Consider the following 14,952-nt stretch of genomic DNA (forward strand, 5'->3'; position numbering starts at 1 on the left):
TTTTCAGAGTAAATTTTTCTTACTTTACTTAAATTTTACTTTACTTACTTTACTTTACTTTACTTACTTTATTAAACTCAAGCGAGTATAAAATGCTTGAGTGCAGAAGCTTGATCTTCAGTGACCACTGATAAGACACCGACTAACAATAAGATTGAAATACTATTAAGGCCTATTTGATATTCTCTGTTCACAATTTGAAAAAAGAAGGAAAAAGAAAATTGATGAAGAACAAAAGTCAAGGGATCCTTTGTTGTTCGTGCACCTCAATTACCCGATTGCTCGAATATATTCGTTTTGCTATGTCTATTAAGAAGCTATAACTCTGCGAAAAATACTGCGAATTTTCAAACCGAATTTTCAAATCAATCTTTGAAGATGTCAGAGTAGCCTGACCGCACTAAGTTTGTGATCAAATATCTTGCGTCTAAAAACGTATCTATATCGTTATTAAAAAGCTATCATGTAGATTAACTATCTTTCGTTGTCAAACAAATTTTGCAACATAGAGAAATGTCATAGTAAATTCACTAATAAAATCATTAAAAATGATTTTTATGTAACTTTTCTATGTAATTATAGATAGTAATCTGCTTACAATTAGTTTTTTTGTTTCCTTTCCCTGTAATTACATCTAATCTTAAATGCTGCGTAATATTCTTGCGCGTTTATTTAAGGGTGAAAGGCAACTAACGATGTGAAATATGTATATCTCTATTCATTTACAAACGGTTTCAAAATAGTCACACGATATATATGCCGTTTCAACGGTTATGAAAAGTTACATCGTGTCCCTGCAACGCTTATTGCGCGAGCATTACGTGATTCTCATTCAGGTAAAAAAAAAACTGATTTAATTATATTATCGTTTCATATGGGTCACAAATTGATTACGTCGTAACAAACTGTAGATCTCGCGGGGCAAAATAAGGATCTAACAACTACAACTCATTGATTCAATCTTCCAACAATTGGCTCTTTCTGACAATGAGACTCATTGAAATCTCTCACGAAATCATCATTGCGTGTTTTAACTAAAAACTAATAACACGCAAAGAAAAATTATACATCAATAACAAGTGCAAAATACTGCAACATAAAAATAATTAGATAATCTTTACACTTACATTGTAGTTATATTTAAATTTAACTGAATTATGTGCAGATGTTAAAATCTGGCAGTTAGTTCCTAAATGTTTAACATTTGATACGGTTTTTTTTTTATTAATTCAATACACTTTTAAATTGGTTCTCCACAAAAATGACATTCATAGCATGTCTGCGAAAACAGCATCGCAATCAGGCGCTTCGTGACACACGAGTCTACAACATAGGACACACGGCTTTGTACTATTAATGCTACGATTTTGCACTCCAATTTTTGTAAATTTTATATACTATAATACTGAGAATGATCTGAATCAAGATCGTATGGATTATATTTGATTACCATTTTAGAAGTAAGTACACTACTTTTATCTGTTATCTAACATTTAAATAATCATATATGACGTTTTCATGTATTGTGTAGGTTACACAGTTCTTATTATGCTAATATAGTATTTAAAATTTAGTTGCAAATTTAATACATTAGGTTCCCCTCCAATGGCTCGTTAACTCAATATTATATTTTGAATTTGATTCTGAGCAAGCCTCTTTATTTGAGTTTAATTTTAATAATTTATTGCAACTAATCTTAAATTAATCTACAATAAGTATGAATATTAATCCGCATTAATTTGTATCTTTTATTGTATATCTAGTTTTAATTTGTATTATCTTCAGCATTTCTTCAAATTCACATAATTCTTTAATTCGTACTGCTATCAATGAAGTTAAAATCATTAAATTATCAAATTAGAGTTTAGAAGTTAATAAATATCATTAGGTTTTAATATATATATATTATGTTTATATTACGTGCTCCTCTTTCATTTTCGGTATTTTTTTTTATCAAAAGGATCAGAAAACTCATGCTTCCTCGAAAGCGATCCAACTATGTCGGCGCCGAAGGCGAATCAGCGAACTGCTTTCTTAATTTGCTTTCCTCCTTGGTGCCTTCCCCTGCAGCGTCGGCTACATTGTACAACGCAATGCCGCGTTACTTATCGATCGCCTCCGTTAACTAGTCCGTTACACAACGAACCATAACTATTACCAAACAATAGATTATGCCGCGGCTCCGCGTCGCCGCTTGGTGTGTAGGTAGAGTAGGGGCTATCTTATGCAAGCGTTACATACATTTGGTTACATTACCGTCATTACGTAAGCCGGATTACGAGAAGAAGGGAAGAGAAGCGAGAGAGGGCAAGAGATAAGAATTACATATTGCTGATATTTCGAATGAGGGAACGGCAAAAAAACGCATGGCTTGTGAACACGTGGATTCTTCAACGATGATTGCAGGTATCGAGACAGAAGTTGCTAGTGCATCCAATATTTACAAATGTTCAATTTTAAATAAACGATCTCAAAATTAAATAACCTTTATATGATATAAACGAAGTAATTCTTGTATTACAATTGGTTTCGATAGAATTCAACGATTTTAATTTGAAGAAGATTTATCTGAAAAAAATATCGTCTCTCATTAATGTCTATGTAAAAGTAATATGAAAAAATGCGATCATTTATGTATTAATATGACTAGTAGTTCAGTTTTAAGTAAAAAAAAGTAAATAATTATTTCTGATTTTAAAAAAATATTAATATGAATTACTATAATTAGTATAAAAAAATATTATAATAATTTATTTCTAATAACTAAAAATTTTCTTAATAAAGAAAATATCAGTAGATAATAGATATAAAGTAAATATATTTACGAAAACATGAAGATTTTTTTTCGTTTCAAATAAGTTCTTACGTAGAATCATTTTAGAACGTATAAAATGTGGTCGATATATCTCTTATCTTTACCAGTTATTAGTAAAGTAATATAATTTAAGAAATGTATGTTTTTTATTCTGTTTCTTTATTCTAAAAGTATAAGAATCAATTATAAAGATAATCCTAAATGTACAACTCGCTGTAATATCTATTTAATTAACTGTGAGAATAGGAATTACAATTTAAATATCTTATTATTTCAAAGGCAAATTAGTTTTCGCATTGTTGCCTTTCTTTGTCTTCATTACGTTATGTGAATATCTAGGAATCTAGGAAATTAAACAATTATAAGTCTTTCCTATTCTTTCTACAGCAATATAATAGAAGATTATTAATTGCAATAATGTAAAAATTTGTGTGTAACTCTCTCTCTCTCTCTCTCTCTCTCTCTCTCTCTCTCTCTCTCTCTCTCTCTCTCTCTCTCTCTCTCTCTCTCTCTCTCTCTCTCTCTCTCTCTCTCTCTCTCTCTCTCTCTCTCTCTCTCTCTCTCTCTCTCTCTCTCTCTCTCTCTCTCTCTCTCTCTCTCTCTCTCTCTCTCCTCCCCTCCCTCTCTCTCTCTCTCTCTCTCTCTCTCTCTCCTCTCTCTCCCTCTCTCCTCTCTCTCTCTCTCTCTCTCTCTCTCTCTCTCTCTCCCCTCCCTCCCTCCCTCCCTCTCTCTTTCTGCAAACGAGGAGGTTCCACATTTTATACAATTTACTCGAAATCCGAAATAGACTTTATAAATGATGGAGTTATCTTATTCTAACGTCGAAACCTTCCTCAATAGCATTATTTAATTATTTCGACTACTTTAAACCAGAAGGCTTTGTCTATGTTCGTCGTTTGTTACATCAGAGTAATCTTTCGCAATATAGCCCTTTTACCCTTGTTCATCATCTCGTGTCCAATTGCGTACATTATTTCCTGCAATATCTGTGTGATACTACAGTATGTCTTGATGCCTTCTTCTATCTCTGGTTACAGATCTTTGTTCCTGTTTCCTGCGGCGTCTCGGCTCTTGTTACGCCGGCTATCTACAAAGCCAGTGCACCCGCTGACTTTGAAACACTCATGATTTCGCGTTACGAAACGGCGCTTCTTACCTTGTGGTATTCTAGAAGAGGGCAAGGCGCAGCCGTTTGCACGCGTAAGAGCTGGTTACATGAACGTGTAAATATTTCGCTTACACGATCGACGATTTACACGTTACGTTACTCGCCCGTTGTCTTCGTCGCGTCTCAAACGTCTCGCGTTATGTAAGCGTTGACGTTTGACTTTTATGTAACGTCGCAACGTATTATTGACGAAATTGGGAGACGGTGTTGTTGGTAGTGGCGTCGCCGGTATCTTCATCGACCGACAGAAAAGGCATTAATACTCGGCAGAGAACCGCATAACATGTAAATCCGAAAGAGAGATGCTCCAAAAAAGCACCGATAATCACTTATATTTATTTGCTAACGTAAAGATATTGAATATCTATATACTTCGATTTCTTTTTTATATATAGAAGTTTCCAAGTATCAAAATACTCGATACCTTTACTTTACCAACTGATAATGAGCAGTAGTTACCTGTACTGGAATTATCCAATTACGATGGCGATCAGGTCAACGTTTCGAGTTTTGGTTCTCTTATTTATGTCTCATATTGCGCCTCTTTAAAATAGTTCATTATGTATGATCATGATATTCACTCAATATACATTTTTTTATTTAAATCTAAGCTAATCTAAGTCAATTTGTGTAAAGATCGCTATGTTATCGTAAAGTTGATCACCGACAAATGGTAAAATTTCCTTAATTATTTTTAGCCTCACCAAACTCATTTAATAGATCGCAAAACTAATTTAAAACTACAAACTTTTAACAGAAGTGTTATAATTATCTAATTTATTTTATTAATAATTTAACTACTGACGGTAAAAAAAGATTTGCATTTCTATAGTACATTGATCTTAGCTCAGAGAGCTGAGAAGAAAACAAGATTTTTCATCAAAACATTATCACGACAAGAAGAATTTATCGTCGTAAAGCCACTGGGCAAGATTTTTTTTTTTATGTTTTGCTAAATTTCAACGGGAGAGGACTTTGCACTTTCGCCGATTGTTTAATATTTGAATTTGAATAACATAATATAGAAACTCGAAATAACTAAAATTTAAAAATCAATCGATGAATCAATCAATAAATCAACGAATAGACAAACAATTTTTAGTATAAACTGCGTCTCACGAACCGAATCGCGAACCGAATCGCGAAATACACCTCGAACATTATTTGATCTCACCTCAAGTATCAAATGAGATATTCAGAATGAATGACGTGAGATCCAAATAGAACAATAATTTTTTAACCAATATATTCACGCAATAAGTATCGTAATCAATATAATGAATTTCTCGTATATTCTCGCCTATGTGACATTTGTCTTTATAAATTTTTTCACTTATATCATATATATTTATATAAACATGTCGTTATTTTATTGCAAAATATTATTAAAATTATATTTAATACGAAATTATATTTAATAGGTACGATATACGAAATATGTATCATCTCCTTGTCAGATTATATTATGCATTTTAAAATAATTGATGTAAAAACTATCAACTTTAAAATATTTTTACATAAAAAAATTATTCTGTCCCGCGACAAAATATTCATTGGATCTCAATTTATTTTACTTTAAACTGAATAAATCACATTTACTTCGCCAATCAAATAATTAACAGCAATAGAAATTTTCAATCGACTTTATAATCGTCAAAACCATTATAATCGTCAAAACAATATGACCATGATTTGGTTCGATTATCGTCAAGACGTTCTTTTAACCAAGGATTTGGTCCTTATAAATTGATGTAATCTTTCATACTTATATATAAACATCTCATTTAAATAATTAAATTTATTGCGATAATCGAACCAAATCATGATCGTATTGTCTTGATGATTATAATAGCCAGTAGAGTCGATTAAAAATTTCTATTGCTGTTATTTTATTTTATTTTATTTATTAATACAAAGTCAAGCTACTAGATGGATAGACTATAAAAGATTAGGATAAAATCAACATATATATTATGCGAGAGAATTTTCCCGTAAATACAATGAATCAATAAATGATAGAGCTCAAAGGATTAATTTTATTTAGCATAATCTGATTTAATCTATCCATTTTGGGACAGCAGATCTGTGAGAAGTCGCATTTATCTACATTTACTGCATTCGGCAATACAAATCTGAGGCGTCGGAGTGCTCTTTTACCTCGCAAATCGTTCGGCATTATAGGCAATGCCGAACGATTTGCGAGGTAAAAGAGCACTCCGACGCCTCAGATTTGTATTGCCGAACGCAGTAATTATTAAATGGAAATAATACATAAATATACAATCTAATATTCACAGATTCATTACCGCATTACAAAAAATTCGTCACTCACCGATCGATGCGCAACGGGCGGAGTTATTCGGCCACGTAGCTACGATGATTCTGTAACACAAAAACGAAAGATTCAAATTAAAGATGATTGTTTGGTAATTGTGTAGATGGAAGAGGTCACCTTGGATGACCTTGATTTTTTAGTATGTTGTAAAGGTCACCCTCCTGAGTGATCTTCAGAAGGTTTCAACCCAGGCTCGTTGTTTATTGAAAAGTTATTAACAAAAAAAATTTGAGAAATGTAGCATTTTGCAGGTCAAAATTTTTGGCATCGTGCATAAGATAAACAATAATTATCGTGATAGCACCGTGCTAGCACTGTCTGCTTATCGATATAAAAGTGACACAGAGACAGCATAGTTTTTACATGACATGCTGAGTACAGCGTTCGCTGTCGTGCTAGCACGCTTGGTTATCGGGGAGGAGGATTTTCCGTTAAGGGAATAAGTGTCTGAGCAGAATAGCTGACTTATAATTTCAAGACAGTGTTTTATGCTTTAAATCTTTGTTTTTAGCAACGCACAATACTGTCTTGTGTCTCAAGTCTTAAACGAGTGTACAAAGTGTCAACATTGTAAGACTTGAGACATAAGACAGTATTGTGCGTTGCTAAAAACAAAGATTTAAAGCATAAAACACTGTCTTAAAATTATAAGTCAGCTATTCTGCTCAGGCCCTAAGAGTTTATAAGAAGAGGTTCCTCGTATAAGAGGAAGGGTATTTTAGTCGATTTTGATGAATTAAATTTTTCACAAAATCCTGTTGTGTCTATATTGTTCATTTAGCAATCTAAGAACTAGGAAGGCACACAGTATTATATATGCTTCACGCAGCATTTTTATTCTCTCGCGTACCACTCGGTCAGTGATTTGTCCTTATAAATTATAAAAGAAACTGTTGAAATTTAAACGACAAACGCAGTGTACTATTTAAATTTAACGGTTTAATCATTCAATCGATATAAAATTAGTCTTACAAAGAACATTATAATGTAACAAATATGACTCTACGTGTAAACGTTATTATCTCATAACTCATACATTATTGTTATTAAATCAGTATTGAGCAACACAATAAATATTAGTAATAAACGCAAAATTCTTACATATCTATATAATGGACTTATCTGAATTATCGGATTAACTCTATCGACCGCGTGGTGAGCTCACCGGAATCCGCCGTAGAAAAGGGAAGATCATTCCGTTGCTATGTACGATATTCAGACGATCGGTTTTTTTACGTACGCGTCTTTATTATAATATAATCCAAATGCAACTTCAAGAACTAAATGAGATTTACCGACCAACACTCTTCCTTAAATCTAATTTAGTTCTTTAACAATCTTGTCTCTAAAATTTACAAATTTATTCATACATAATGGCTTACAAGGGAACCTCGCGAAGTGGAAAATTCTGATTTTAATGAAACTTTCCACACATGTAGGGGGAGTAAAAAGATGAATTTAGATATTTTTTGTAGCGGCCCAAAAACGGTTCTAAGGGGTGAAACCACTGCTCATATGTAGAGCGGTTTTTTGCTTTTCTCGATATATCTCGAAAAATATTTGAGATATCAAAAAATGTTTCAAATAAAAGTTTTATAGTAAAATCTCCTCTATTCAACAACATTAATATAATATTTTTTAAAAATAATTTTTTAAACAAAACTTTTTTTTTCAAAATTTTGTTAATGTTGTTGAATAGAGGAGATTTTACTATAAAACTTTTATTTGAAACATTTTTTGATATCTCGAATATTTTTCGAAATATATCGAGAAAAGCAAAAAACCGCTCTACATATGAGCAGTGGTTTCACCCCTTAAAACCGTTTTTGGGCCGCTACAAAAAATATCTAAATTCATCTTTTTACTCCTCCTACATGTGTGGAAAGTTTCATTAAAATCAGAATTTTCCACTTCGCGAGGTTCCCTTGTTAGTCAATATATCCGCTATTTGTTCTGCTGTCGGACGATATTTTAAACTAATTATTCCATCTTTTACAAGCTCGTGAATAAATCTAAATTTTACATCAATATGCTTGCTTCTTTTATTCACAACTCCATTTTTAATTAAAGCAATTGCACTTTGATTATCAATATTTAGTTCTATATTAATTTCTTCACAAAGTAATTCCTCTAATAGTGTCTTTAGATAAACCAGCTCTTTACAACATTCAGCTGCTGCAACATATTCCGCTTCTGTGGTCGATTGCGCTATAATTGGCTGTTTCTTTGAACACCAACTAATTGGTCCACCAGCGAAGAAAATGATATATCCAGATGTGCTTCGTCTTGTTTCTACATCACCAGCGTAGTCTGCATCACAATATGCTTGGAGGATCTTAACATTTCCATTTTTCTCATATCTTAAACCTTTATCTAAACTTCCATTTAAATATTTTAGAATGTGTTTTATATCATTTAACCTTTCCTGCGTCGGCTCTTCAACTGATCTGCTAACAAAGTTTACTCCATATCCCAGACAGCACAGGATATCTTATGGATGTCCGTTTTATGTCCATTTCTTGTCGGGATGTCCATGGACCTTATAAAGATATCCATAGGATATACATTTGTGGACACTGTAGGAATATCCCAAAATGGACAAGTTTGTATATCCATGTGCTATCCTTCTATGCCAACGCCATCTGCATGTAATTCCGATCCCGATCTCTTTCTGTTTCCTTCTATGGCCGGGCAGGCCGGAATCTCACGTCGAACACGTCGAAAATTATACGTTATTTATATCAAAGGTATCCCTTTTTCTTTTTTTACATCTAAAAATCGTATTGTGTGCCATTGGCTTTATATCATTATAATGATATATATAAAAGTTAGATCCTTTTAACCTATTAAAATTTACATATATGCAGTTTCCACAATCAAGATCAACCCACACAGCACACTGTATCCTGAGGATATCCCAAATTGGTCCAGATTTCCAAATACGATCCCACAGATATCACAGCAGGTGATCCCGGGATATTCCAATAGGATATCGTGAGATATCCTATTATGATCTCACGATATCTAAATATTCTGCCATATCCGTTGGCTTTGCATAAGATATCTTACGAGATCTTCTGAAGGATATATATCCTTTAGGATATATGTATACATTATTTTTTGTAAATTTTCAGGATGTACTTGTAATATCTCACAGTAGTATATTATTTTTCGTAAATTCTCGTATATACTACTCAGAATATATAAATTAATACGGATCAGAAGATAAAATCCGCTCGCGGCGTGTTGCTTTCACCGACGACGCCGAATCGGCTAAGTCCGAAGGCGGCGTGTTGATGCGCGCGCATAGGCGAGCTGAAGTCGCCCCGATGAGAGTCGATCGGGCACGAAGCGCACGAAGCTACGAACACGAAGTCGGACGTCGGCGGTCGGACATCTTGTCAATGTGCACGTTAACAACGAGTGATCGCGACACGAGTTATTTTCCTTCAGTGTTCAAAGTCAACGATCGGCATTTATCTTGCGCGGTATCGCCGCCCAATCATCCAAGTGATCGAGGTGACGGGTAAGTGTTACATCGTCCGTGCGTCAGCGCGAGAATTATCGTTCAGGTTAAATAGCGCGACTCAGACAGCATCGCGAATACGAGTGCCACAGTGCTTTTCTTCGAGTCCGTGTGTGAATCGCGACAATGCCGAGGGTGTAAATGTTAGGCACATTATGCTGTTCCGACGTACCCGAGCGTTTTTCATGTTTGTGTCCTCTGGTTTAGGCGAGAGTGAGGCGACGGCCCAGCAGTACCTGACGTTGGCCGATGGAAACGTGGAGATGGCAATTAGCCTGATGTTCGAGGGTGGCAGACCGCCGGAGACCGAGAACGCGGATCCCGAGCCGCCCGTGAGGGCTCCTATATTACCCACGCGTGAGACGCTAGTGCCTCCGGAGCCGATATTGTTCATTGCCACAATTGTCGAACAACGTGTATGACAGATTCCGTGATTTTGCGGCAGAAACCCGTACGCATTTTGTCCTAGAACTTATATCAATTAGAATATGTATACGTACTGGACAATTAAGAATAGGTGTATTAAGTGGGATGGTTGCATGGATGGTATGAGGATGTTAAGTTTTTAAACCAAGTTTCTTCAAATCTACTTCTTGGCATGTAAGTTGAAGTTAATAAGTTATTATTATTATTATTACATGCTGGTAATTAATGTAGGACGACAAGAGGAAGAGATGACTCGCAGAGTAACTGGCACAAAGCATATATCTCAAAAGAAAACGAAGCGACTGGAAGATCTATTTAGACCACCATACGATATTTTCTTCTTAGGCTCCTTCATGGAAGCATGGGACCACGCAAAAACTTTAAATCGTTGGCTGCTCGTCAATGTTCAGGATCCACAGGAATTTTGTTGTCAGATTCTCAATAGAGACGTGTGGTCCAACGAGCATATCCAAGAAATTGTGAAGGATCACTTTATCTTGTGGCAAGTATGTCATGTCACCTGAATATCATGTCACTTTCTATAGTTGACGTTCTGATTCATCGAGTTACATTTGTTGCTTTTAATTTTAGGTCTTGTCTAACACTTCGGACGGGAAACGTTATATAGATTTTTACAAAGTGATGGCATATCCTTATTTGGTGATTGTAGATCCTAGAACGGGAGAATGTATGAAAACTTACAAAAATATTACCGTGGACAGTCTGATATTTGATTTAAATGATGCATTAAGCACACATGCATCTCCCGAAAGTTAACAAGTTACATCTGACTCTTCCAAGGAGTGGAATAGTTTTCCTACGAAAACGCCGCCAAAACGAAATAATATAGCTGATCAAATAAAATTAGAGAAAGTTTTAGTATTTAAATTTTACATTTTGAAATATGGTTTAGCGTAATGCAAAAAGAAACCAAAAATCTTTAATTTTAGTGTTATATGTAGATAATCGCGTTAGCAAAATATTAAGTATTATTTCGGATAGGTGTTATTCTCGTAAGGAAAGTTTCATATTAGGAAATAAGAACCTTTAGTTAAGTGTATGTCACACGCAATCAATTTTACAGTGACCGTTGAACGCCTATTTTTCTTTCGTCTTACGTTTTTCAGCTAATGCACAACGAGCTGATATACTTACATTTAGAATTACTCACATTTAGATTATCGGAGCATTTAAAACGTTGTGTCTGGAAGAGCAGCTTATTTGTTTACTTTTCTAAACGCGAGATGCATTCTAACAAAATTTATAATGTCTATTTTAATTATCTTCTATCCGAAATATCGAGATTACTGTCTGACATAACTTACAAGATAATTGCATGTTCGCACTGTAAAAATTGTTTGTCTTAATGTATTATTCAATTGAAAATGTATTCACGAGATGTTTGAACGATTGCAGTGTTCTCGAATTTTAAATCACGCTTAATTTGTAAGTACATTTTTCTGTGCAAATGATAACTTACGAGTGAGGACTCAGATTTTTAAATCTTTCCAACAAGTCGTGTGACTATAATACATTTTCCTATCCTTTTGTTCTAAATAAGCGTCATTAGATACACGACATGTAAAAAATGCATACTTTCCTATTTCTTTTTTGTTTACTTATGTGCAATCCTTTTTAAGAAAACGATTATTTTCGCTAGTTTTAAATATGTACTTCATATGTACTCAAATCACTATGTGATTTAAAGTTCGAGAACACTGCAATATTCTATAAGGAAATCGTATGTGACATAAAACAGGCAGTAATCTATTATTCTATAGCAATTCTCTCTATCACGTATGACACTCGAAGTAACAAGCATTAAACTGGGCGTTATCCAATGCTATGTATGTGTTACCGCAATGTCCTTTTATTTTTATTATTTTTTTATTTTTTATTATCGTGCTCGGCGTCAGCGCAACGTTTATCGCATAATAGTGCGGGAAAACTGACTGTTTTCGTGGAAACGAATGACCGACCGTGCGTTCTATATCATTATTTCCCTTTTATGAACGGGAGAAAGAGAGAGGTGTGCTCACTTTGTAACCCTTTTTGCCGCGTTTATTTTTACCGTCGCTGCTTCCGGTAACATCAAGCGCACAAAAAAGGCGAATATTTCGTATGTGCGAGCATACACGTGGGCGAGCTCATCATTCTACAAATATGTTTCAACCTGCAATTCAGCGCCGACAATAAGAAACCACTAGGCTTCCCCCCGATGCCGCTATTGTTATAACCGGTATATTAATACATTTTTAATTGTAGCGCGATAGAAAACATACGGTCTCGGGCGGAGGAGAAAAAAACCAACTGTTCCTTCGTAAAAATTCTAATAGCGCCTTTTCTAACGTTCTTTTTTTCCTTCTTGAACAAGACCATCCTTGTTGCATAATTAAATATTTTCCCCACGTAAAAGTATACTTTGTTTCGACATATCTGTGTAACGTAAGAAAAAGGACTTAGTCACTTGTGAAAAAGCCGAGACCGTATGTTTCCTGTGGTAATCAGCAACATTACATTTATTGCTGTTATTTTTTTACAAAAAGTGTTAAAGTTTAAAAGTACTTTATATATGTACCTCTATTTTTGTACGGTGTACAAAATGTTTTTCACAACACCTCCACGGAAAAATGTTCGACTTCCATCCCTGTAGAGAGAGGCGAAAGTGGCCAATTTCACGCCAGGGCTTACTTTCCGCCCGCTTTACCGGGTGAAAAGTATAAATTTTCTTCCCTAGGAAGGAAAGTAAGCCCTGGCGTGAAATTGGCCACTCTCGCTCCTTTCTACAGGCATGGAAGTCGAACATTTTCGTAAAGGTGTTGTGAAAAATATCGTGTGCACCTCGGGTCGAAAGCTTTTTCAGACTCGTGTAATATGTATTTTTATTTTTACTGATTGTATTTTTTTTAAATTAGAGGTACTTTGTTTAAAAACTATATTCTTTTAATAAATAAAGATTTAATATGCAATGTACAATATACTTATTTTTTCATGTACATCGTGGACAGAAATATTGTTTCTCTTTTGTGATAAATTTCGGAATGTGTTTATTTAATTTTACAATTTATTTTCCAATGGAAGAATTCTTTTATTAAACAAGACGAATTCACATTCCGAAATTTATCACAAAAGAGAAACAATATTTCTGTCCACGATTGTACGATTATCCCCTTTCTGGTTAAACCATAATTTCATTGTATATAAAATATCCATACGATATCCATACGATATCGCGAGTGTATAATTAATATCTTGCGATATTTTTCGATCTGCCTCGGATATCCTGTGGACCGTCATCTAAGATGTCTGCAAGATCTAAATAGCCGGACACTTGTGCATCCACTGGATATCCACCGGATATCTGAGACCATTTTGGGATGTCCTACGGTTATTGAGATATCCCAAAATGATGTCTGTAGGACGTCCCTCAGATAAAGTGTGCTGTGTGGGAAATAACCTCAATCATGGCATGAAACAAATTAATTACTATGTTTATACGAGCGTTACTTCTGTAATCTGTAGTAACTTACGATAATTTCTCTGCGTAAACGGGGTTTTGTAGTAAACTTATAATTCACTCCGGGTAAATGAGTAAATTACTACAGAATAAGTAACGCTATCACGTTACCTAACCTAACCTAAACGTGCGCATCAGTGTCGCGACGCGTACGCGAAGGGTCACCGCGGGTAATCCTGCGGCGACTCACTGACGAGGCGATCCGTACGATATGTCGGGCGACATCGCCGGTACGAGGGTTGGAGGCAGCAGCCGCAACGGGGACGCCGGATTTCCCCGTGAGCCGCGACATGCCGGATCTCGCGTTGACGGCGGGATCCGAAGGGGCCGACGGTGGGTCGACACCCACGGGCCTAGTCGCGAGCGAGGCCGTGACCGGGGCGGAATCGCCAAAGGGTCTCGCGGCCATAAACAGCGCGCTCGACCAGCTGGCGGAGGATCTGGCGCTGGAGACGAGCGAGGAGGAGCGGAGCCCAGCAGCGTCCGGCAGCTTCGCGAGCCCCACGAGCGGGGAGAACGACCCCAGCGGGGGTAATTAGACGTAAGTTTAGCGAGCCCGAAAAGGGGCAGTTAGATTATAAGTTAACAAGACGGGCGAGCCTTAGCTTCCGAGCCCGCAATTAAATATATAAGTTTTGTCGGTTCAATTTCCGTTATTTTGAGTTTTTGGCCTAAGCGCAAGCAGCGCCAGTTTCATTTTCGTTGCGCGAACCGACGCGTAAAGCGCGACAAGGCAAAGGCCACACGCAATCTTCGATTGGTCGGCGCGTCCGACAAATCGCGATCAGGCGCGCGCACAACCGAAAGAGTCACTAATGGCTCACCGGGGCGACCCACGGAGGGGTCATCAGCGACCGCGGGTCAAATCCGATGACGCGTTCGCGAAATACGGAACCAAGGGTCTCAGGCGACTGAGAGTAATAAATGGCTCACCCGCGAGACCGAAAGAACGATCACAGCCGGTCGGCGTCACGATCGGACGCCCGGATGCGAAGTTAGCGAACATGCGAAATTTGCGAGAATAAATGACCGATGATCGTCACACGGGACCTGGTACACCCGAAAATCGGGTCGGCGTCGAAGTCCGACCACGCGAAGGTGGGGTTACGTGACCGTCCGCGATCTCGCGAACCAAGCGTCATCGCCGAGAACAGACCACGGTTTC

General features: G+C 36.2%; 1 pseudogene; it reads left to right on the forward strand.

Moving 5' to 3' along the window:
• The first annotated feature begins 9,999 nt into the window (after positions 1 to 9,999).
• Positions 10,000 to 13,239, forward strand: LOC139783906 (UBX domain-containing protein 7-like; annotated as a pseudogene).
• Positions 13,240 to 14,952: the final 1,713 nt, after the last annotated feature.

The sequence above is a fragment of the Temnothorax nylanderi genome, unplaced genomic scaffold (assembly GCF_030848795.1).
Source record: "Temnothorax nylanderi isolate EJ_2023f unplaced genomic scaffold, tnyl_v1.0 TNYL_tig0557_pilon, whole genome shotgun sequence".
NCBI classification, from domain to species: domain Eukaryota; kingdom Metazoa; phylum Arthropoda; class Insecta; order Hymenoptera; family Formicidae; genus Temnothorax; species Temnothorax nylanderi.